The sequence below is a fragment of the Pinus tabuliformis genome, chromosome 1_1 (assembly GCF_031772625.1).
Source record: "Pinus tabuliformis cultivar Carrire ecotype Pingquan chromosome 1_1, CPIR1, whole genome shotgun sequence".
In the NCBI taxonomy this organism is placed as follows: domain Eukaryota; kingdom Viridiplantae; phylum Streptophyta; class Pinopsida; order Pinales; family Pinaceae; genus Pinus; species Pinus tabuliformis.
This window is the reverse complement of record NC_142297.1, coordinates 837349264-837373372: the sequence shown is the minus strand read 5'-3', so window position 1 is coordinate 837373372 and position 24109 is coordinate 837349264. Positions and strand designations below refer to the sequence as shown.

The window sequence follows — 24109 nt, the reverse complement described above, 5'->3', positions numbered from 1 at the left end:
CGCTGGTTCGAAGATAAAACCCCTATAGAACTTAGCTAAATCCCAAAATGCTGTTGTAAGTTAACTATAAGGGTCATCGTATCTCTCCATTTTCATTTATAAACAATGTATTTACCAGTTAATATGTTTTATATCATCCCCGCAACTTTTTTGTATCGATATGTTATAATATAAATAGGAATTCAAACTTGACAGGTAAGATCACAAACCAAAATGCATGCTATCATTTTGCACACTCTGAATTGAAACAGGATAACATCAAATATTTGCATAACAATCAAAGAAATATCCAGATCAAAAAATCTCAGAGGACGTGCCTTTAGATGTAAAATCTCAAGAGTGCTACAACCATCCCCTCAAAAAAATTATCCTGTGTTACATGTTTCTGTTCACAAACATAACCTTGAAGTTTCAATGAGATGCATGGAGAATCTGCAAAAGGCAATGAAAACTAGCAAGGTTAATGGCAGCTGATTTATATAAGATCAATGCATTAACAATAGTCATACTCGAAAACATATCTCAAATAATAATTCACAAGATAGCCTATAGTTGCAAACCGATTCTTGCAGTAATAGTTGGCAGATAATTACACTATGACCAATTTAGAAATTTTGATTTCAAATTTGCACACTCCAATTTGGATATCAAGCTTTTAAATTTCATGACAAAAAGGTTTGAACTTCAAAGTGAAGAAATATTTTTTTATTATGATTCCCTTTCTAATCTTCGTTACAGCCATGGTTCTTTCACATTTGATATCAAGGACTAAGATCTCAATGTTTTTACCTTTCACTGCAATAGGCATAGAAATTTATCAAACCATGTGTCTCCCTCTAATCCAACAAACCCTAACAGAAATCTATGCAGCCTTTACATCTAGTTGACATGCTCCAATCCATGCATATATATGTTACGTTCTTTTTCAAGCATTCAACAAAGAGCAGTTTCAATGAATACCTCTCAAATCTAAAACCACCGAGTAAAGCAATTAATGATCTTGCCTCAATGAAGTGGTCCGTGATCAAATTTTGATGAGACTTAGTCCAATATGTATTCGTATCCATCAATTTCTATATTCTTGCAGTAATCATTGGCAGATGATTACACTATGACCAATTTAGAAATTTTGATTTCAAATTTTCACACTCCAATTTGGATATCAAGCTTTTAAATTTCATGACAAAAAGGTTTGAACTTCAAAGTGAAGAAATAATTTTTTATTATGATTCCCTTTCTAATCTTCGTTACAATCATGGTTCTTTCACATTTGATATCAAGGACTAAGATCTCAATGTTTTTACCTTTCACTGCAATGGGCATAGAAATTTATCAAACCATGTATCTCCCTCTAATCCAACAAACCCTAACAGAAATCTATGCAACCTTCGCATCTAGTTGACATGCTCCAATCCATGCATATATATGTTACGTTTTACTTTTTCAAGCATTCAACAAAAAGCAGTTTCAATGAATACCTCTCGAATCTAAAACCACCGAGTAAAGCAATTAATGATCTTGCCTCAATGAAGTGGTCCGTGATCAAATTTTGATGAGACTTAGTCCAATATGTATTCGTATCCATCAATTTCTATATTCTGTATACAGTATATCTAATATCTAACCTACCTCAATTACAACATTGTAAAGTAAAATGTTCCATCCACAAATTTTGTACCCGTGTATATACCTAATGAAATATAGGGTGTGCAGTGCATACAGATCAGCAATTTCTCTCATATGTGTGTCTCATTTGTCATTTCCATCTGTGTACACCAATGTTGCAAACATCGCGATCGGCATTAAATCGGCGAGGGTCCAAAAAAAAAAATCAGAAAAATCGGGATAAAATCGGCAAAATTAAAAAAAATACAAAAAAAAAAATTAAAAATATATATATATAGAAATTAAAAAATCAAAATCAAAATCAAAATTTTTTGGGAAAAAATCATCGCAACTTTTTTCAAAATGAGCCTAACAAGTAGGTCTCTTTCGGAGTTATCGACCCTAGAAATGTTCTTGCTCTTGAAGATTCTCCCACCCAGAATCCCCCTTGAACTCTTACGATGTAATGTCCCCGTCCCCATAGGAAGCTTATGACGGAGTCTGCTAGCCTAAAGTGGTTCCCGTAGGCTAAAGCAGTGAGATAATTAATAGAGGGACTTAAATTTGCCTAAGGAGACTTTATAAAAGAAGGAGAAAGGATGATATTTGCTAGGCAATTTGGATGTCACTTTAATTTTATAAAGTGGAGTATCATAAAGTGACTTTATAAAAGTGAATTTAATAAATAAAAAATAAAGACAAAAAAGGGAAGGTGAAGATGAAAAGACAAAAGGGAAGACGAAGATTAAAAGACAATCCTAAACTCATTAAAGAAGGGAATTGAGGAAACTCTAATTCATTCGTGCATTATGTGAGTTTGAAGAGAGAGCTCTTGGAGACAGTTGGAAGGGGACGCTGAGGGCTTTGGAGCCCTAGTTGCCATAGCAGACTTTGGTGTTGCAATGAGACACCCTAGTTTGGACCTGAGAGTGAAATCATCCAAATTTCACAAGTGTGCTTCAATGGAGAACGAGATTTGCAATAAATGAAGAGGTACCCATGTTTTAGCAGTTAATTTCATTGGCTCATTTGGTATCTCCTACATCTTTCTTTCAGGTTGCGGAAGTGTAGGGTTGAAATTGTGAGGAAAGCGAGGCAGCTGTAGCATAGCTTGGGACCCTTGAAGGGGACGAGTTAAGCATAAGTGTAGAGGTCGAGTTTCTTTACCACTGTGCCCAGAATTTCGTGGCTGTGCCAAAGAATAATTTCCTGGACTCAAGAAGCACAAAATTCATCTTGGAGTGATTATTTGTGGTCATTATGGATTGCTAGACGGTTTTCTCAGCTGAAGGCCGCATTGGGTACTGAAGGTAAACATTTGTCTTTCTCTGGTGGAGGCTGTGAGCCCATTCTTCTTGCTGCTGGTGCGTTTGAAGGGACAGCAACAGAAAATCGTGCCCTCTCCTGCCATTCTTTACTTTTGTGATGACCGTGAGCACTGAAGAGACACCAGAAGGCAGACTCTCCCCTGTGCGAGCTCACATTGCTGCTGTAACTTCATTTTCTGGGACTGTGTGCCAATTCCAGGATCAAATCTGGGCCATATTGCTGGTGTACAAAGTCTGTGTCTATGTGAAGAAAGAATCGAAGAGCTGAGCTAAATAACCAGGTTCCATCAGCCTATTCTCCTTGTCTAATTCGCTGCTATTAAATGCCAGAAGTTGCGTACTTTCCAGAACTTATTTTCTTGTGGAAATGTGTGGACTGTATGATAAAAATTGCATATATCAAGATGTATATGAATTTCTGGCATTAAATATATCAGCCTGAACTCTTTGGGCAGTTTACTTGAAAGCATTTAGTTCACTGTGTGTATTTATTGGGGCTGTCATTATGAGAAAACACCTACAGCAATGTACAGTTGAACTAGTTGACAAAATGTATCAGTGAAATTTCAGATACAAACCCAGGAAATTATTAAAACCTTGAAGGTAGACCAGAGAGGAATATTTCATACGAAATTCTCAATCAAGATTTAGACCAATACACAAATGGGTGAATACAACACATTACTTAAAAGGGAATCAATGTGCCTCTCTCAAAATTGTTCAATTAGTTTTCCATAAATGTTAAATTTCACTGCTTCTGAAACTGCAGCATTTCTGCTATATTACTATGATTTCATAAATTTCCAGCTGAGAATTTGGCTCTGAGAACCATTCCATTGATTCTGCCAAAAATCACAAGATTTCTGTTGCGAAAAAATCAATTTAATTTCAGCAGGTGAATGGAAAAGAAGCAAACGCAACAAAATTTCCACTTATTTCCAGTGCCATTCTTCTTCAAAATCTGTCAAAATCTGTGGAAATTTCAGCACTATAATTTTTAATGAAAATTGTCAAAACCCACAGATTGTGCATCTGTCAGAATTTTCCCAGCAGAAACATTGCTTTAAACCTACATAAGTGGATAATTCTGAAGGGTGAAATCTTGGTTTCCCTCTGAGCTCATGGCTCCTAGTGGTCCCAGACACTGACTCCCAGGAGTCCAATGTCAATCAGCCCCTGAGAAATCAGTAGCAAGGACAGCGACAACAGGTTAAGTTCCCACAAAAGCAACAATAAATTAGATCTGGAGTAAGATGTGCCAGGACATGATGTCCATGTTTTAGCACACAATGACTGCACAAAAGCAGACTAACAGAAACTCCCTCAATTGCCTTAGTAGCAGGACATACCATTCGCAATTTTGTTGCCCAGCAATCCTTCAAACTATACACAAATATCTCAGTCCCAAATTTTGATGGATGTGTTCATGGGAATAACCTGAATTCGTGGCACTAGAGACTTTAGAGCATATTCCATGACTCAATCAACTTTTATTGGAGATCAAAAAATCTGTGCCATAAGTGCACAGGAGCAAGCCTTCAACAGGTGATAGACCCGGTGTAACAGTCTGACATAGTCAAATCGACAACCTATCAACATCCACACTGATTTCTAAGCAGCTATCTTATTACCCATAAAGGATGCTAGCTAGCTTGATGGTTATAGCTCTGGCAACTTCCTGGTCAGATTATCCAGCACTTCATCAAGGTCTTCACAAATCTCTCCATCAAAATTGAGGCAGAAGTCTGAAGACCTTGAGAATACCCTCTGTATCAAAAAAATTCGAGATTGTTTCCTAACATTAGATATTATAATTTATATGGAACTCGTCCTCATATTTCATTGGAGCACAGTTTTCAACGAACTTCGAGGATTGAAGCTTAAGCTGCCCAAGACTAATCAGTCCACTCAAAAGAAAACCACTTCTTCCCTTTCCACTACAAGGCACAACATAATAATATTGGGAGCAGTGAACTCCACATTTACTACTAGCAAGGTAAGAAGTTTTGAGCCTATCACAAAACACATTTCCACTGAAATGAACAATGTTGCACCTTGCAGCCCAACAGAATCTGAGGCAGCCAAGACCCTACTTCCGAAGCAGCAATAAGGTATCTAGTAACCTTCACTGTTGGCTCTGTCCAAGACACCATGGAATCTGATGTTACAGGCTTCACAAGCAAGACAATCTCTACAAACTCACTTCTTTTGTCAATTATCTCTTTTCAGCTAGGGAATCTGTTAAATAGATTAATATCAATAAGTACATACATTGAAGTTTTCTAAATCAAGGCAACAACGGTGAACCTCCTCCTTGATGCATTGTTCCAACACTCAAAATCGAACTACTACAACAGAAAACAGAAATTATGAGCCAACCACAGGGAAATCTGTGGGGCAGATGCACACCCAAAGGTGGATTGCACCTGCAAGAAATGCATGTGAGAGAAGGGAAATTCCTATTTATCATAATCTTAAAACACTGAGAAAACCCTATTTTAAGACTTGCAATACTAATAAAGTTATTAGACCTTTATTATATAATTACAGTATTTCTAACAGTAACATTATTACAAAATCATGAGCATACTCACATAATAGCTCATATATATAGAGTCTAAAAGGATGTTAAGGTCACATGCATAACAAGCCTCCCACTTAATGGAAACCACAATTTATATACAAAATATTTAAAACAAACATTAAAATTAAATAAATAAATAAAAGAAATTGCTCAGATGAAAATAAGCAATAAAGGCAAATACTGGAAACAGCTAGAAAAACTGCAAAGATGTGAAAGTCCAAAGTAGGTGGTATAATAGCTCCAAAAAAGCAGAAATGTGTATCTAGGTTTTGTTGCACCATCAGATTGCCCAAATTGGTTAGCTAAACCCATCTTCATATTCTAGAGTGAATTTGGAATAATGCATGAAGAGAAAAGGGGATTGCGTGTTATGACTAAGTCACTTGAAGAATAGAAAGCAAGATTAATTTTGAACCCCAAAACCACTTGTTCCAAAATGTACTACTTCAACCAAGTGAATCAATGCATGATTATATCTAAAGCATGAAAGGAGAAAGAGGGCTATTTTTAGTCAATGGCTGCCCAAGAGAAGCATTGCATTACAAATGGTGCAAACTTGGTTGTTCCACCAAAACTGCCTCAGGCTTCCATGTGGCTTCTTCTAGGAGGCCAATCCATTTGATCTTGTACTATATAATATGAACCCCAAACTACTTGCTCCAAACAGTACTACTTCAACAAGTTGAACTGAAAAATGACAGTACGTCAGCCATGAAAGGAGAAAGTGGGCCTTTTCAGGTCAATGGCTACCTGGGAGAAGAGATACATCACAACATGTGCAAACTTGGCTGCTCCAGCAAAAATACTTTGAACTTCAATATCCTACGAAAAGCCCAACCATTTGATCTTGTACTCTCTGATTTTCCTTCTTCAGTGATTTCTCACCTTCACCTCAAGAATGCACTCAAACTCCAATGTGAGCTTACTTTCCTCACCTGTGAGGGGGAGCTCATTGTTTTGGTGAAGACCTCCTTGCTCAACATATTTTTTGAGTAAGAGACAAGGAAGACATCATGGATTCTCTCCTAAGAATGTCAAGTAAATAAGCAACCCCCTCAACTTTTGCTTTCACTCCACATGGACCATAGGGCTGAGGTTGAAGCTTGATCTTACACTAATGCAAAGAGTTGTTTGATTGTAAGGCTGCAACCGAATAAAGACTGTACCTCCAACTTTCGATCTGTTTCTTCTTGTGCTCTGTTGTCATGGGCAAGTTGTTCTTAAGAATGCCAAAGATGTTTTGAATTCAATAGAGTGTCAGTCGCAAAAGGGATACATTTTGAATGACTTAGTCCTTTGACAATGGAGGTTCATAGCTATGTAATACCTACCTTAAAGGGGGTCATTTTAGTGGAAGGGTGATAGGTGTTATAACTTATTATAACAGTGTTTTGCAAGATGCAACCACCTTATATGTTTTCCCTACCCATCACATGTATATATCCAAATATAATCCTCCAAGAACTTGTTAACCATCTCTATTTGCCCATCAATTTGAAGATGATAGGTATTACTCATATTAAAATTGATTCCCACCAATTCGGAAAGCTCTTGCCAAAATTTACTATCAAACTTAACATATCCATCACTAATCATGTAGTGGAGGGGATTCATCATGTTTATCAACATGCTTTAAGAATAAATTAGTAACCCCAAAAGTTGCAAAGTTGTTAACCAAGGGAATGAAAAAAGCATACTTAAATGGATGACTAACACATAGATGGGATCCTTACCTTCAAAGATTAGCAAACCAATGATAAAGCTGACAGATAACTATTCCCACCTCTGGTAGCAGACAACGGCAATGAAGTTGACAGAGTTAATGGCCAAAGGCCAGGATCAAATTGGCTATGATACCAAATGTTATGAACAAAATTTGTATACGCAACAGAATGTTTCAGAATATCTGAAATATAAGAATGTCCATCATGGGACGAATAATATATTTATATAAGAATGCTTGAATACAAGTGAGATGATGAGATGGTTACAAATGAGGGCCTGCTTATAGACATAGGCAGGAGCCCCTTCGTGAATGGTCATGTCCTTAGAGACATGCCTCTTCAGCAACTAATCATTAATTAATTAATTGTTATTATGATTATTATTTATTTATATTATTTTTATATATTTTATTCATAACAGGCACAGAGTCTGGGTTCCTTTTCATAAATGGTGCTTAAAGTAGGACAAAAAGCTCAAGCCCCTAGAATACGGCCCTTACTACCATGGAACAAATTGAATAGAATATGTATAGATTGAATCTACCAAGATGCATGGGAGTGGATTCAATCAACATTATTTAGGTAAATACCATTAGACACAAAAATATTTACCAACATAATGTTGAATTGTTAAATGGCATAAATCATCCACACAACCCTTCCATTTTCTAGTATTATAAACTATTCAACCAAGGTTAATCCTCAACTTGCAAAGCTGATCAAGCCCATCAACCCATAGGCCCCTTCATCAACCAAGGTGTAAGCAATTGCAGATTGTGAAGCATAAACTTAGGTATGGAACTCCTTTAAATCTAAAATAGCAAGAACAAAAGCATGTGTCAATTATAGCTTTCAATTAACTAAATTCTTCGTATGCTCCCCACAAAAACAGGAGTTCTTTAATTATGAAAGAACTAACCTTGTGTATTATTTGATCAAACTCACATTAGTAGAACACATCCAAGAAATGATTTCGCCCCACTTATATTTCTAGAGCCATGTTGCGGGGGAGCGCCCCCCCCCCCCTTCGAACCCGCTCCCGAACCGCGCTCCGGGCGGGAGCGGCTCGGGAGCGCGCTCCCAAAATCGCTCCCGGACGGGAGCAATTTTCGGGAGCACGCTCCCGTAAAAAAATTTGCGCTCCCTGGTCTATTCGGGAGGGACTCAAGGAGCGATCGCTCCCGCGCTCTCGGAGCGATTTTTAATGCCCGGGAGCGATCGGGGAGCGATCGCTCCCAGGCATTAAAAATCGCTCCGGGAGCGAATCGAGCCGGGCCGGGAGCGGTTCGGCGGAAAAAAAATCCGCCGGACCCGAAAAAATTAAAAAATTTAGAATTTTTTTTTGTTTTATAAGGCCAATGGGCCAAAAAACATTCATTATAACTTCATTGAGCAAGTTTGGAGCTGGAGCAAGAGCATTGGAGCGAAGAGCAAGTGCTGAGGAGCGAGGAGCAAGTGCCAAGGAACGAGGAGCAAGCCTGCAAAGGTAAGTAACTTAGTAATCTAGTTAGTTTAGCTGGTTAGGTAGTTAATTTAGTTGATTTAATTTAGTTGTTTGAGTTTAACTGTTTAAAAATCATGTATTTAAATTAAATTAATTAATCCCAATAAATTAAATTAATTTGCAGATTCAAGACTCAAAACCCTACAAACATCAAACACCATGGACCTGGCGATATTTATTGGCATTTTCCTCTTCCTGGTCCCTTTTATGGTTATTATGGTGCTGGAGAGTAGGAAACGGAGGGGGCCCCAAACTGAAGAGGGGGATGAAGAAGCCGGAGAAAGTCAAATGGGTGAAAACCCCAGTGAGGAGGAGGTGGAGGAGGGTGAACATGACCCTCAAAAAACTAAACAAGACCAAACTCCATTGTGGAAATATGTTCACAGGGCTGAAACAGGGAGAGGGGGTGGAACCACTAAATTTCATTGCCCCCATTGCAACACTGATTACACAGGTTCATACACCCGTGCTAGAAGACACCTCTGCGGGAAAAGGCCATGGGATGGAGAGAAACAAATAGGAATCAAAACTTGTGCAGCGGTGTCAACAGCAAATAGAGCCAAATACATAAAGGAAGAGGATGCCCAATACAAAACAAAAAGATCAAGGGGTTTCTTTGAACCAAGCTCACAATCACAAAGAACTCCTTCAGCATCCTCCCAAGGCAGTGGATATGGACATGGAGGCACAGGGTCATCATCTTTAAGGTGTAGAAACATATCAGATTTCCTTGATGAGGGGTGTAGGAATGATGTGGATTCAAAAGTTTACAGGTTCCTCTATGCATGTGGGATACCATTCAATGTTCTACGCTCGCCTTATTGGCACGAAATGGTTTCTGCCATAAATGATGCCCCTAAAGGATACAAGAGCCCTGGGTATGACAAGGCAAGAACTGTTGGCCTTGATCATGAAAAAGCAAAAATATCACATTCTTTGAATAAAATGACAAGTTCTTGGACTGACAATGGGGTGTCCATTGTATCTGATGGATGGACAAATGTAAAAGGCAAGCCATTGATAAGTGTTCTTGCTGTGTCTGTTAGTGGTCCCATCTTTCTAGTTGCACATGATTACTCAGACAAGTTCAAGACCGCTATCAACATTGCAGAAGCATTACTTGAAACAATTGAGCGTATTGGCCCATACAATGTCATCCAAGTCATCACTAATAATGCTCCTAATTGTAAGGCAGCGGGAGCAATTATTGAGGATAAATACCCGAACATATTTTGGTCTGGATGTTTGGTTCACACATTGAACCTTTTGTTGCATGATATTGTCAAAAACAAAAATGAACAATACCAATGGATTGGTAATTTGTACAAGAAAGGAAAACAAATGATAAAATTTATTACAAATCATGGCAATACCCATGGCCTTTTCCGCAGTCACTCGAGATTGGAGTTGCTGAAGATTGCGAGGACTAGATTTGGTAGCTATTACCTCACCTTCAGGCGCCTTTTGAAGGTAAGAGAGGCATTAGCTAGCATGGTATCAAGTCCACATTGGCAGGTGTTAAAGGAAAGGGCTACAAATGTAGCTGACATGGCAGGTTTTGAAATGGTGGAGGAGGCCACTCTTGATGGGCAGTTTTGGACAACTGTGAGGCAGGTATTGGATTTCACCAAGCCAATTTATCACATGATTCGGTTTGCAGATACAGACAAACCAGTGATTGGCGAGGTGTATGAGCAAATGGATACCATGTTGGGGGAAATAAAAGACATTGTTCATAATAGAGATCCCAACTTGTACAAACTGATTCATGATTGTGTGTGTGAACGGTGGAATAGGCTTAACCTTCCACTACATTGCTTGGCGTATATCCTTACGCCAAAATACTACTCTACATCTTGGTTGGGCCAACCTGCAGCAGGGGGTGGGGTTAGGACCAAACCCCATTTAGATCAAGAGGTAACTAAAGGATATCTGGAAGCATTAGAAAAGTTGGTGCCTGACAGGGAGGAATGTGCAGCTGTGCGCCTTGAAATAGGCAGATACTTCAGTGGCACTGGTTTGTATGGTAACTTCCATGCAATGGACGACAAAGATAAATTTGATTCTCTCACATGGTGGGAAACATATGGCGGCCACGGACTTTTGCCAAAATTGGCAAAAAAAGGTTCTTTCACGGGTTGTAAATTCTTCTTCTGCAGAGAGGTGTTGGAGCACCTACAGTTATATACATAATGTGAAAAGAAACAGACTCAACAAAAACCGAGCAGAAAGCTTGGTTTATGTGCACTACAACTTGAGGTTGTTGAGTCATTACTGTGATCGGGCTAATGAGGATCCCACATATAAAATTTGGGACAATCACCCAGAGGACGACAATTTGGAGGATGGCATTGTACATATTGAAGAACTAGAAGAGGAACTTGTAAGGGATGAAAATGAAGCAGCTGCAGCAGCCATGCCACCTCCACCTCCACCATCCAGTAGCAGTGCTCGAGGCCCGAGTCTTGTTCCATTGTTGTCGCCACCTCCATCGACACCCTCGCGTGGAGGTTCTAGTTCTGGTCGTCGGTCTGTGCGGGAGACTCCTAGAAGACCACCACGACCTGCTTATACTCCTGGAGACTCTCGTGGCAAGGGCCACATGTAGATTTACAGTTTACTTGTCTTTTTTAGTTTCTATTAGACTTTAGTTTTCATAACTGTTGAGTTTTGAGTCCTTGACTCTTGACTCTTGACTCTTTCATATCATTATGATATTTTTTGTAAACATTATATCACTGTGACAATGAAAATTTGAAGTTTGAAGTTGGGCCTTGGCAATTATAACTCATTGGTAATGATTGTGAATTATGAATATGATGCTTTGTGAAAGACTAAAGTTGTTTCATTTCATCTCATTATTCATGTTTCATTTTATAAATTTTTAACATTTCATATCATGTTAACAGTTAGAAGTTAGGACTTAGAAATATCTTCGATATTACTTCTTGTAATGGTTAAACTTGGCTTACAAGTACAACTTTGGTGATCAATGATGATAAATGTTATTGAATTTTCAATTCTGAAAGCTTGAAGTTGAAACTTTAATATTGAATTTGATGAATCATGATTTATAAGACTCAATATGTTGCAATTGTAATATGTATTTTACTAACTTGTGGACATGGTTGATGACGATTATAATTTCTAGATGATTGATGTGATATGGTTCAATGATCAATTTATGTTTTTTTATGTTTTTTATGTCTATTTCATCATTCTACATGTTTTTGTTGACATATATGTATCAAAAATTAAAAAATATAAAAAATATATATATTTTTAAAAAATCGCTCCCGGATTCGCTCCCAAACCGGGAGCTTCTGAAAATGGTCGCTCCCGCTCCCGTTTTCGCTCCTGCTCCCCGCTCCCGCTCCCGCTCCCAAGTAACATTGTTCTAGAGGTTCATATGCTAAATCTATCAAGTTGGCTAGTGTCATGACCTAAAAAATTAGCCTTAAAACTTTATTTCAATAATGATTCAAAATTTATTCAAATTTGTCTTCAATCTTCGTTGACAAGCTGTCACAACAAACATCTATGTGGTACAAGCAAGCTATGCTTATTATATTCAATTATAACTTATGAAACCTATAACCCTTCACACAATAACAAACCATCAAATCATATACACATCTTATCAATCTTAACTTTAATGGACCAAGAATCAAGATAATTCACTAGAAAAAATAATGTTTCAGTTTAAATCTATTGAATTTCTTAGATTCTTGGTCCATTAATTTTAACATTGATAAGATGTGTAGATGATTCCCCTTCATATTCATATAATAAGCCACATCAATATCCTCCTTTGGTGCCTCTATTCAATAATGCTTCTAGTTCGTTGGCTACATGAATATTTCTTCCCTTTTATTTCTTAAGATTATATTCACATTCAATTGTGGAATGGTATTTAATTGTACAAAGGTCACAAAATATACAAGCACTATCTTGGCACATTTACTTTGTACACCCCTCGCTTTGACAATTGATATTCTGTAACTTCTTCTTGTCATTTGTTCTGTCAATCTTTAATTCTTGCAACATCTTTACCACACCATATCATAAGATTTCAATTAAGGGAACTCGATGATCCTCCAATGTTTTAGGAGCAATCTATAAATGAGTTAATTCTTCAAGATATTTTTAAGTCAATGTTCCAACTTTTTCATCCATGCCTTCATTTGCATAAAGAGTAATGACTTAATTCTTCAAGAGATTGTTTAGACAATTTTCCAACCTTTTCAACATGTATTCAACGGTATAAAGAGATTAATTCATCCTAGTTAGTAATTCTTTCAACTTGTTAGTATCCCAAAACAACTTAAATTCTTTTTCAATCCCTTTATGAATCTCAACCCATTCCACAAATATGTTGAAGAAGAAAATCCTTATGCCAATCATCCAAAATATGTCTCATTGTAGACAAGAAGAATAACATCAATCAAATCATTAAATTTCTCATACGTTAAAATAACAAATTTGAAGCTCTTTCCCATTCCCAAATAGACTGGGGCGTAGTGACATCTCAAATTGCATTTGAAATTATGACACTTCTATTCACCAATCCTTGTTGGTTGTGTTGACCACTACTGGTCAACTACCCATGCAGTACCCCCCCCCCTTTTCTCGGCAAAAAGGGGCAGCACCTGATCAGCATATCCATGCCATCCTGCCATCATCAGCAGCTTGATCATTTTGATTGTAAACCCAGTCTGCATGTATGAATTGTAAATAATCTTAGCAGACTAGAGTCATGTATGTATTTTGCCTAGGTGGACCTAACTTTCTGATGATAATCTACGTCCCGGAAGGTTTTTCGTCTCACCGATCCACGGATCGGCAGAGTTTTCCTTCAAACCTGACCCCAAAGCCGGGATTGATTTTGTCATTAGAACTTTAGGAGAATCCTAGTGTGTTGATCTGCTAGATTATCGTGGTGTCGCAGAGCTGGGTGATTTATGAGGGTCTGTATTAAATGGGCTTGTCCCTTAAGATGTAATTTTGTAAAAGTCATGATGTAATGTGTCCTGAGGGTCGAGAAATGTTTTAAATCCCCTCATGAGTCCTAAGTCCTAGGTCCTAGGTGATGATCCAAACGGCTTAGTTTGATGATCCATCTTAAAATAAATTAAAAAAATTAAAAAAAAAAAAAATGAATAAAAATAATAAAATAATAAAAAATAATAAAAATTTAAAAAATGAAGCAAAAACCCTAACTAATAAAATAATAATATTTTAAGTTAATAAATCGACGGATGAGATCAAGGGATGTCTTGATCCTCATCAACGGTCGAGATCAGTTCTACATGGATCACCCAAAACTAGCCGTTGGGATCATTTCCTTTATATAGGGTCTTAGAGGGTCATTTCAGATCATCTGATCTGTGAGTCTGTACTGAAAAAGCTCTCTTGTAATCTGATTTTCTGGTTAATAAAAAGACTTTGGGGTCCAAATCGTGTTGGTGTTGCTCTCTGGAATTGCTGTGAGATCTTTAATTTTCTGCATATTTCAGTTTTCAGCCATTAATCATAGCTTGTTTTTAGAGTAGTGTGAGCACAGGTATCTTGTTCACCTGCTAGGGTTTGAGGGCTGCTAGGGTTCCTGAAATAATGGCAGGTATCTCCATTATTTCCTGAGATCTAGCAGCTTTCTCTCTCTCTTTGCTGATGGTTGCTTGAGATGTGCAGGAAAACATTTTTTGAAGGAAATTTTGTGGGCGTTCGGGAAGTTCTCGGCTGAACCAGCCAACTCCCACAGGCTTTTCTTTGCAGAGCCCAACTGATTGTGCCCTGGGTTAATCTTTTAAATTTTATTTCGTGTTTTACATTGAGAGATTTTTCTTTATGTTCACAGTGAAGTTCAAATTTCTGATATTTCGAAAATATTTCTGCTGTTATTGCTAAATCTGGCATTTCAGGGGCCACAAATCTGTAAATTAAATCAGGTTGTTCTAGAACTGTAAATTTTTCCTTTCTTTCTGTAATTTTAATTTAGTTTCGAAGGGCTTTACTCCCAAATTTTGCATATATCTTCCGGTTTTGTTGTATATTTTGCAGGTTACAAAGGACCCTGACGTTCTTGGTTTTCATCTTTTGCTGGGGAGGTGACTGTATATGAGAGAGCGTTTTAAGCTTGACGGTTTATCCAAAAAGGAATATGGCAATAAGCGGATTAACTCTAGGAAAAGACGAATATCACGTTAGCTAATCAACCAATCAAGCAATCGATCGCTCAGGTAATCCGAAGTCCGTAAGGCAAAAACGAGCTACAGGGTAACCTTGATAACGCATGGAGACATTTCATCGGGCCAGGTAATGTATTACGCAAGTAAGTGTACGCGCAGTTCTCTTTCCGGTTTGCATAATAAGCATTCATCCCACGCTGTTGTATCCACGCAGCTCCGCAAATTTCAAACTTTCTTTTGACGCTCTTAAACCTTCACGCGGCCTTTCCTTCCACTGACGGGTTTTCACCGAAGCCATCTGCCATCATTTCGCTGCCCAGTCCCGCGATTTGCAAACCGAGCTCCTCATTCGCTGCATTGCCATTGATCATCTGCACGCAAACAGTCTTTAAAATTTTTTAATACACAGGCATTTATGCTTTGATACGGGCGTGGGCAAAGTAAATTCATTTGTTTCCTCATGCCGTCTGACCTGCACAAGTGATAACCAAAGCAAAGCCGTAAATCTTTCAAATCTTATGCGGCTAGGGTTTCAGATATATGTGTTTCTCATTTTGCTGTAGCGTGAAATCGTTTTGTTCATTGCAGATGCGTGGTTTAGCTTAAGCGTAGGTAATGAGATCGATTTTTGTTACGTTTTCAATTTTTTTAGTTTTAGTTTCATTTGCTTAAATGTATATATGCCTTACGATTTAGTCTTTTTTTTTAGATTTTGTTAATGGTATTTTGAATGTAACATAAAATAAGAAAAAAGAAAAGGGGATAGCGTAGGTATATTTTGGGTATCATAGTTTAAATTTTATTAATTTTTTTTTTTAGCTTTAGATTTTAACTTAGATTTAAAATTCATTTTAGTTTAGTTTCAAGTTACGTTAGGTTATTTGAATTTAGATCTTAAGCTTGTTTAGATTTTATTTTTTAGATTTAGATTTTTAATGAATCATTTTCTTTTTTTTTATAGATTTTTATGATAAAAAAAATTTAAAAAAAAAAAAAAAAATTTGAAAAATAAAAAAAATTTTGTGGGAAATTATTTTTGCAAGTCTCATGAGCTTTCGCGTTATGTGTTTTATGCTGAGATGCTAAATTTTCAAGTTTGAGATGCGAAATTGATATCTGGTTGATGGTTTATGATTCTCGTGGTGATTTAAAGCATTCATCTTTTTCAAATTTTTAGCTGCTGGATATCGTTTTTGTCATTCTAAGAGCATTGTGTTTTTAGCGGATGATAGATGATTGTCGTTCATGGTCCATCCTTTCATATCATTTAACAAGTAATCATTTTAATAACAACCTCTTAAGGCACTGGTCTGCTCAACTAATCAAATTCATCTAGTGCTTATCATATCGTGTCTCGTGTCTCCCAACCAACTGGTCGACAGTTGGTCTTCATCATCTCTCAGGGTCTACCCCCCTTAGCCGCGGGAGACAGGCTTAAACGGAGGGATCGGGGATCAGAGTGACAGCCCCCGGTCCGAGCGTTGTCGTGCCAATCTGCGCGACAACATTTTTTGGCGTCGTTGCCGGGGACAGAGTTTTTCTGTTCCTGGGGTTTCATCGACATTCATCTTCTCATCTCTCATTTGAGCTGGCAGATTCAATATTTTGCATCTTTTCATCACGTATCAGCAGTACCTCTTGGGTTTGTTTCCTGTTTGGGTGGCGACTCCATTTTTCTTATTTTTCCCAGACAAGAAGCCTACCGCATATCTGTTTGTTGATTGCTTCTCGGATCTTAGAATCAGATCTGTTGTTCAAGTGGCGACTCCACTTCTTTCATCTTTTGATTTTCTTGAGCAAAGATCTAGTTCTATCATCCCTTATTGTTCATCATGGATTATTCGTTTAAACCATGTCGTTTTACTCACCGTCTCCATGATTTTCCGGAGGAGGCCCTTCCTGAATTGCCTATTTTTTCAGATGGTGATCCAATCGCTGCTAAAAGGCATATTGACTTGTTTATTCGCTTCATGATCATATATTGCAGACCCCCTCAGTTTCATCATGGTGATATCAAAGTGCGTCTATTTGTCCTTTCTTTAGAAGATGATGCTTTGAATTGGTTTAACAATTTTCCTAAGGATTCCTTCTCTTCTTTGGCTGATATTATCAATGCTTTTGAAGATAGATATGGTTATCCAAACAGCTTGCCTTCTTCCTCCAAAATTGTGCAACAGAATGTAAGTAATTTGATAGGAGGTCCAGCTGAAAGATCCCAGGACGATTCTTCATGTCAAAATGTGTCATCCACCGAAAATATTGCAGATCAAGTTCATGATAGTGAAAAATCAGGGACAAATGACAATGAAAAAGAAGAGCAAAAGCAAATTATACGAGATCTAATGATGCTGGTAAGAAATATGGAAATCAATCAAACTAATTATGTCAATGATGTGAAAACTTTATGCACTCACCTGGAGAAACGTAATAGAGAGATTGAGGTCACGCAAAACCAGCATGCTAAGGAAATTGAGGCCATAAAAACTAATTATGAAACAGAAATTAGAATCATGCAAAGCAGGTTGTCGATCTTAGAGGAAAATATGGTGACCATGAAAGCTGATCATGATAGGGAAATTGACTCTATGCAAAACAAGCTATTAACCATGGATGAGGAAATGACCATCATGACGTTCAACCATAATAATCAAGTGGCTGACATGCAAGCGAACCATAAAGAAGAAATAAATTTTATACAACATTGCTTGATGGACATAAAGGAAAAGAATGTTAAAGTAATAAAAGACATGCAAGAACACCATGCCAGACAAATCAGTGCTACAAAGGTTGAACACTCTAGTCAGATGGATGCCATTAGAATACAAGTTCAAAGGTTTCAGCAATTGGAAGATGAGAGAAACCAGCAAACATCAACAGATCAGGAGCCTTCTCATTTGCTGCAACAAGATTCATCTTATTATTAGGAGGTTGTTGATTCGATTGAAAGACGGTTGATTGAGGGTGATCCACACAGACTTAAGAATGATAGAGATCAGATGCAAGATGAAGAAAGACTTAGCATGCATATCTTACACACTTCATCTGATAGTTTCGAAACAGAAAGTTCCAGATCTTCAGTAATTCATCCTGCCAAAAAGAAGAAGCGTAAGAGAAAGAAGATGAGACGAAGATTTGATACATCAGACGGCCGTGAGCAGCTTGATTTTCGGATAGGAAAGAGTCCTACCATATGCAAAATTGGACATGGCACATCCGACAAGCAGCCGACAGATTTGCCTGAAAGCAGGCAAATGCTCAGTATGCACTATATTGAACACATCTGATGCCGTAGGGCATCCTTTGTATCGTATTTCTAACCCTACTCCTTGTTTTTTCCGCATTTTCATTTCTGCTTTAGATAGTTAATAAATGAAGAGCTTTTTTCTTTCCTGTGCTTAATGTATATGCTGATTTTTGGATGGACGCTACTTATTTTTGTGTTGTATGGATGCAGATTCTGGATTCTCACATTCCTGCAAGCAGCAACGTGTTCCCAAGTGGATCCAGATGTTGACCACTACTGGTCAACTACCCATGCAGTACCCCCCCCCTTTTCTCGGCAAAAAGGGGCAGCACCTGATCAGCATATCCATGCCATCCTGCCATCATCAGCAGCTTGATCATTTTGATTGTAAACCCAGTCTGCATGTATGAATTGTAAATAATCTTAGCAGACTAGAGTCATGTATGTATTTTGCCTAGGTGGACCTAACTTTCTGATGATAATCTACGTCCCGGAAGGTTTTTCGTCTCACCGATCCACGGATCGGCAGAGTTTTCCTTCAAACCTGACCCCAAAGCCGGGATTGATTTTGTCATTAGAACTTTAGGAGAATCCTAGTGTGTTGATCTGCTAGATTATCGTGGTGTCGCAGAGCTGGGTGATTTATGAGGGTCTGTATTAAATGGGCTTGTCCCTTAAGATGTAATTTTGTAAAAGTCATGATGTAATGTGTCCTAAGGGTCGAGAAATGTTTTAAATCCCCTCATGAGTCCTAAGTCCTAGGTCCTAGGTGATGATCCAAACGGCTTAGTTTGATGATCCATCTTAAAATAAATTAAAAAAATTAAAAAAAAAAAAAAAATGAATAAAAATAATAAAATAATAAAAAATAATAAAAAATTAAAAAATGAAGCAAAAACCCTAACTAATAAAATAATAATATTTTAAGTTAATAAATCGACGGATGAGATCAAGAGATGTCTTGATCCTCATCAACGGTCGAGATCAGTTCTACATGGATCACCCAAAACTAGCCGTTGGGATCATTTCCTTTATATAGGGTCTTAGGGGGTCATTTCAGATCATCTGATCTGTGAGTCTGTACTGAAAAAGCTCTCTTGTAATCTGATTTTCTGGTTAATAAAAAGACTTTGGGGTCCAAATCGTGTTGGTGTTGCTCTCTGGAATTGCTGTGAGATCTTTAATTTTCTGCATATTTCAGTTTTCAGCCATTAATCATAGCTTGTTTTTAGAGTAGTGTGAGCACAGGTATCTTGTTCACCTGCTAGGGTTTGAGGGCTGCTAGGGTTTCTGAAATAATGGCAGGTATCTCCATTATTTCCTGAGATCTAGCAGCTTTCTCTCTCTCTTTGCTGATGGTTGCTTGAGATGTGCAGGAAAACATTTTTTGAAGGAAATTTTGTGGGCGTTCGGGGAAGTTCTCGGCTGAACCAGCCAACTCCCACAGGCTTTTCTGTGCAGAGCCCAGCTGATTGTGCCCTGGGTTAATCTTTTAAGTTTTATTTCGTGTTTTACATTGAGAGATTTTTCTTTATGTTCACAGTGAAGTTCAAATTTCTGATATTTCGAAAATATTTCTGTTGTTATTGCTAAATCTAGCATTTCAGGGGCCACAAATCTGTAAATTAAATCAGGTTGTTCTAGAACTGTAAATTTTTCCTTTTTCTGTAATTTTAATTTAGTTTCGAAGGGCTTTACTCCCAAATTTTGCATATATCTTCCGGTTTTGTTGTATATTTTGCAGGTTACAAAGGACCCTGACGTTCTTGGTTTTCATCTTTTGCTGGGGAGGTGACTGTATATGAGAGAGCGTTTTAAGCTTGACGGTTTATCCAAAAAGGAATATGGCAATAAGCGGATTAACTCTAGGAAAAGACGAATATCACGTTAGCTAATCAACCAATCAAGCATCGATCGCTCAGGTAATCCGAAGTCCGTAAGGCAAAAACGAGCTACAGGGTAACCTTGATAACGCATGGAGACATTTCATCGGGCCAGGTAATGTATCACGCAAGTAAGTGTACGCATAGTTCTCCTTCCGGTTTGCATAATAAGCATTCATCCCACGCTGTTGTATCCACGCTGCTCCGCAAATTTCAAACTTTCTTTTGACGCTCTTAAACCTTCACGCGACCTTTCCTTCCACTGACGGGTTTTCACCGAAGCCATCTGCCATCATCTCACTGCCCAGTCCCGCAATTTGCAAACCGAGCTCCTCATTTGCTGCATTGCCATTGATCATCTGCACGCAAACAGTGTTTAAAATTTTTTAATACACAGGCATTTATGTTTTGATACGGGCGTGGGCAAAGTAAATTCATTTGTTTCCTCATGCCGTCTGACCTGCACAAGTGATAACCAAGCAAAGCCGTAAATCTTTCAAATCTTATGCGGCTAGGGTTTCAGATATACGTGTTTCTCATTCTGCTGTAGCCTAAAATCATTTTGTTCATTGCAGATGCGTGGTTTAGCTTAACCGTAGGTAATGAGATCGATTGTTGTTACGTTTTCAATTTTTTAGTTTTAGTTTCAATGTATATATGCCTTACGATTTAGTTTTTTTTTAGATTTTGTTAATGGTATTTTGAATATAAAATAAAACAAAAAAAAAAAGGGAAGGGGATAGCGTAGGTATATTTTGGGTATCATAGTTTAAATTTTATTAACTTTTTTTTTTAGCTTTAGATTTTAACTTAGATTTAAATTCATTTTAGTTTAGTTTCAAGTTACGTTAGGTTATTTGAATTTAGATCTTAAGCTTGTTTAGATTTTATTTTTTAGATTTAGATTTTTAATGAATCATTTTCTTTTTTTTTATAGATTTTTATGATAAAAAAAATTTAGAAAAAAAAAAAAAAATTTGAAAAATAAAAAAAAATTTGTGGGAAATTATTTTTGCAAGTCTCATGAGCTTTCGCGTTATGTGTTTTATGCTGAGATGCTAAATTTTCAAGTTTGAGATGCGAAATTGATATCTGGTTGATGGTTTATGATTCTCGTGGTGATTTAAAGCATTCATCTTTTTCAAATTTTTAGCTGCTGGATATCGTTTTTGTCATTCTAAGAGCATTGTGTTTTTAGCGGATGATAGATGATTGTTGTTCATGGTCCATCCTTTCATATCATTTAACAAGTAATCATTTTAATAACAACCTCTTAAGGCACTGGTCTGCTCAACTAATCAAATTCATCTAGTGCTTATCATATCGTGTCTCGTGTCTCCCAACCAACTGGTTGACAGTTGGTCTTCATCATCTCTCAGGGTCTACCCCCATTAGCCGCGGGAGACAGGCTTAAACGGAGGGATCGGGGATCAGAGTGACAGCCCCCAGTCCGAGCGTTGTCGTGCCAATCTGCGCGACAACAGGTTGTTTTTGCAAGATCTTCCAAGCAAAATTAATTTTCATATATCTTTAATCTTGATCATTCCATTTCATTTGGTTTTGCTGTAATGAATATAAAATCGTAAAATACAGAGATAAGCAGTAAATAATAAACAATAAGCAGCGAGAAAGAACCTATCACCTTTGTGACTAGTCAATGCATACAAGCATATTGTCCCAAGACTCATTGTAGCCTATCAAATTAGTTCATTTTTCAATCATAATATCTTATTTATCCTTTATGGCTTCTTTTATGTTATGCTTCTTATGTTGAATATTTTCCCGCAAATGAACTATTGCTCATTAAATTGGTACCGGGACCTTTCTAAGGCACCGCTGCTGTTGTCTAGCAAATATTGGTCTGATCCTGACTTTGGCCACTCATTTTACCAAAGTTTCTTTGATTCCAATCTTTGACCACACCTTTTATCTGCCGCAAAGTCAAAAAAGAAGATAACTAGTCCAGTCTTTCAGCACAAACCAATCCTTCACCACTTAAAAATCAGATGTTTCGTTGAAGGAAAATCTTTGTTCTGCAAGTTGAAAAATTAAAAAAGACATCAAGATGCATCATAACAAGAAAATATCAGAAATACGGAGAAGATCAACTCTGTTGCCTCCAATACTAATTTCACAAAACTCAAATCAAGAGACTCTACTAGAGTCTCTTGGTTGGCCTCCACAAGAACCTCACCCAAGTGTTCCTTAATCACTGGAGGATCAATCATTATTTCAGACAAGGTCCAACTTCTCTCACAAAACTCAAGACTCAAATTTTGAAACGATTCGCCAATCTTCTTATAAGAAAAGCATTGACAATTTACTTAAGGGCTTCTTCCATGCAACAATTCATGTTGATCTCCTTCAGCCACACAACAATTCCACTAGTTTATTTGTTTGTCTACAAGCAACAATGTTCTCAAAATATATGAATGTAGATCCGCTACACAATCTCTATGTATGAAAATTATACAATATATTTGGAGAAAATGCTTTATCAATTAAATCTTCTTTAGACAACTTGACTTAACCATAGTTTTGAAAAACCCATCCAAGTTGAATCTGACTTGCTCAACTCAGTGAGTTGATTGCTGGTTGAACTGACTCGGCCTTCAAATTGGTTCAGCGAGCCGGTTAAGTACTGAACCGACCTAAGTCAAAGCATGAATTGGCCAGTTTGATACCAAACCAGCTCTACTCAGCCAAGTCCATGCCTACTCAGCTGAGTAGATCCAGGGGAAGCAAGTCAGAGACATGGATTATGAGTTTAAGGAATTGAATTCTGGTTAGTGAACACGAGCACCCCCACCACAAGAGAAGCAGCTGTATCTGCTGGAATCTGAAATATGCCTAAGATAGTTTTATTTCCATGTATAGACATCAAACACAAAAATTATCAGATGTTAATGAAAGAATTGCTGTCAAAGAAAAATAAATTACATAAGACATTCTGAGCAACAAAACTCTGGTAAATACATGGGGTAATGTCCACATGGTTTTTCCACAAAGAAACAACTTTTCAAATCTACATCAAGACTGATGTTGAAGGAGCATACTTCCCTCACCAATGCCAAATAATCATCACAAAAGGATGCCAAAAATCCTCTAAAAACCGTTTCGGATTTGCCTTACAAACTGTGTTATGATCATATCCAGCTCTGTACTGTTTCTATGCTTCTGGGTTTTTCTATCATAACAGTATGTTCCCAGGAAGAAACTTACAAGAACAATAACTTCACAAGGGTCAAAGAAAGTTCTAAAATCATAGCTAGCAGTTTCAAATATTAAAATACATATCAGGCAACTGTGTTTATATACAATCATACCAAGTATTGTTGTTATAGAAAAAGAACTCATTTAAATGGGCATATTTCTTTATTGAAACATAAGCAATGCACCACTTTACCTATCTTCTTCTGACCACTTTAACTATATCGGCTTAAGAACAACATGAGGACTACTTACACCAGCTAGCTAAAACCACTGGTTAGCAACACACCTATTGTTTTGAACTCTGACATGCAAGAACCATCCTCTCCTTCACTTGTGTAATTTCTGATTGACACTTTCATTTCCTTCAGCACTAAAATGTCCCATTGGTGTGTGCCATAAAACCATGGGTGTGTGCCATAAGATGTCCCGCTTCATAATTCAAACAAAGCCTACTACAAATTATTGGATAGTTTTAGTGTTGTTCTCAACCTCTTATAAAATACAATTGTTACTTATTGGTTGCAATGTAGAATGGCTTTGCTGTCTCTAGTGCTTGACCCTTTTTCGCTGCTCAAACTCTCCACAACTGTCAATTTTTGGTTCCACTTTCCATCCACCTACCAACAAGGGTAATTGGTTGTCCAACTGGAGAATCTTCCATAGGTCATCTTGTCAAGCAACAATCTTAACCAGCTTCCAAAATTAAACTCGACAGGTTACAACACTTAACTGCTTTGTGCTCCTTGCAGGATAGAATTGATCGTTTTCCCTTTTATTGAGAACTGTGGCCTACGGGGATTGAGATGTGCAGGAAAACATTTTTTGAAGGAAATTTT

The 24109-nt window shown here is 37.5% G+C and overlaps 1 protein-coding gene across 1 annotated transcript in view; it reads right to left on the bottom strand.

Moving 5' to 3' along the window:
* Positions 1-242: 242 nt before the first annotated feature.
* The window catches only part of LOC149216744 (uncharacterized), a 105465-nt gene continuing 81598 nt past the window's right edge, over positions 243-24109 (bottom strand). Inside the window, exon 9 of the mRNA XM_089392834.1 lies at positions 243-432. The gene's annotated coding sequence lies outside the window, so the exon portion shown is untranslated. The remainder of the gene's footprint in view (positions 433-24109) is intronic.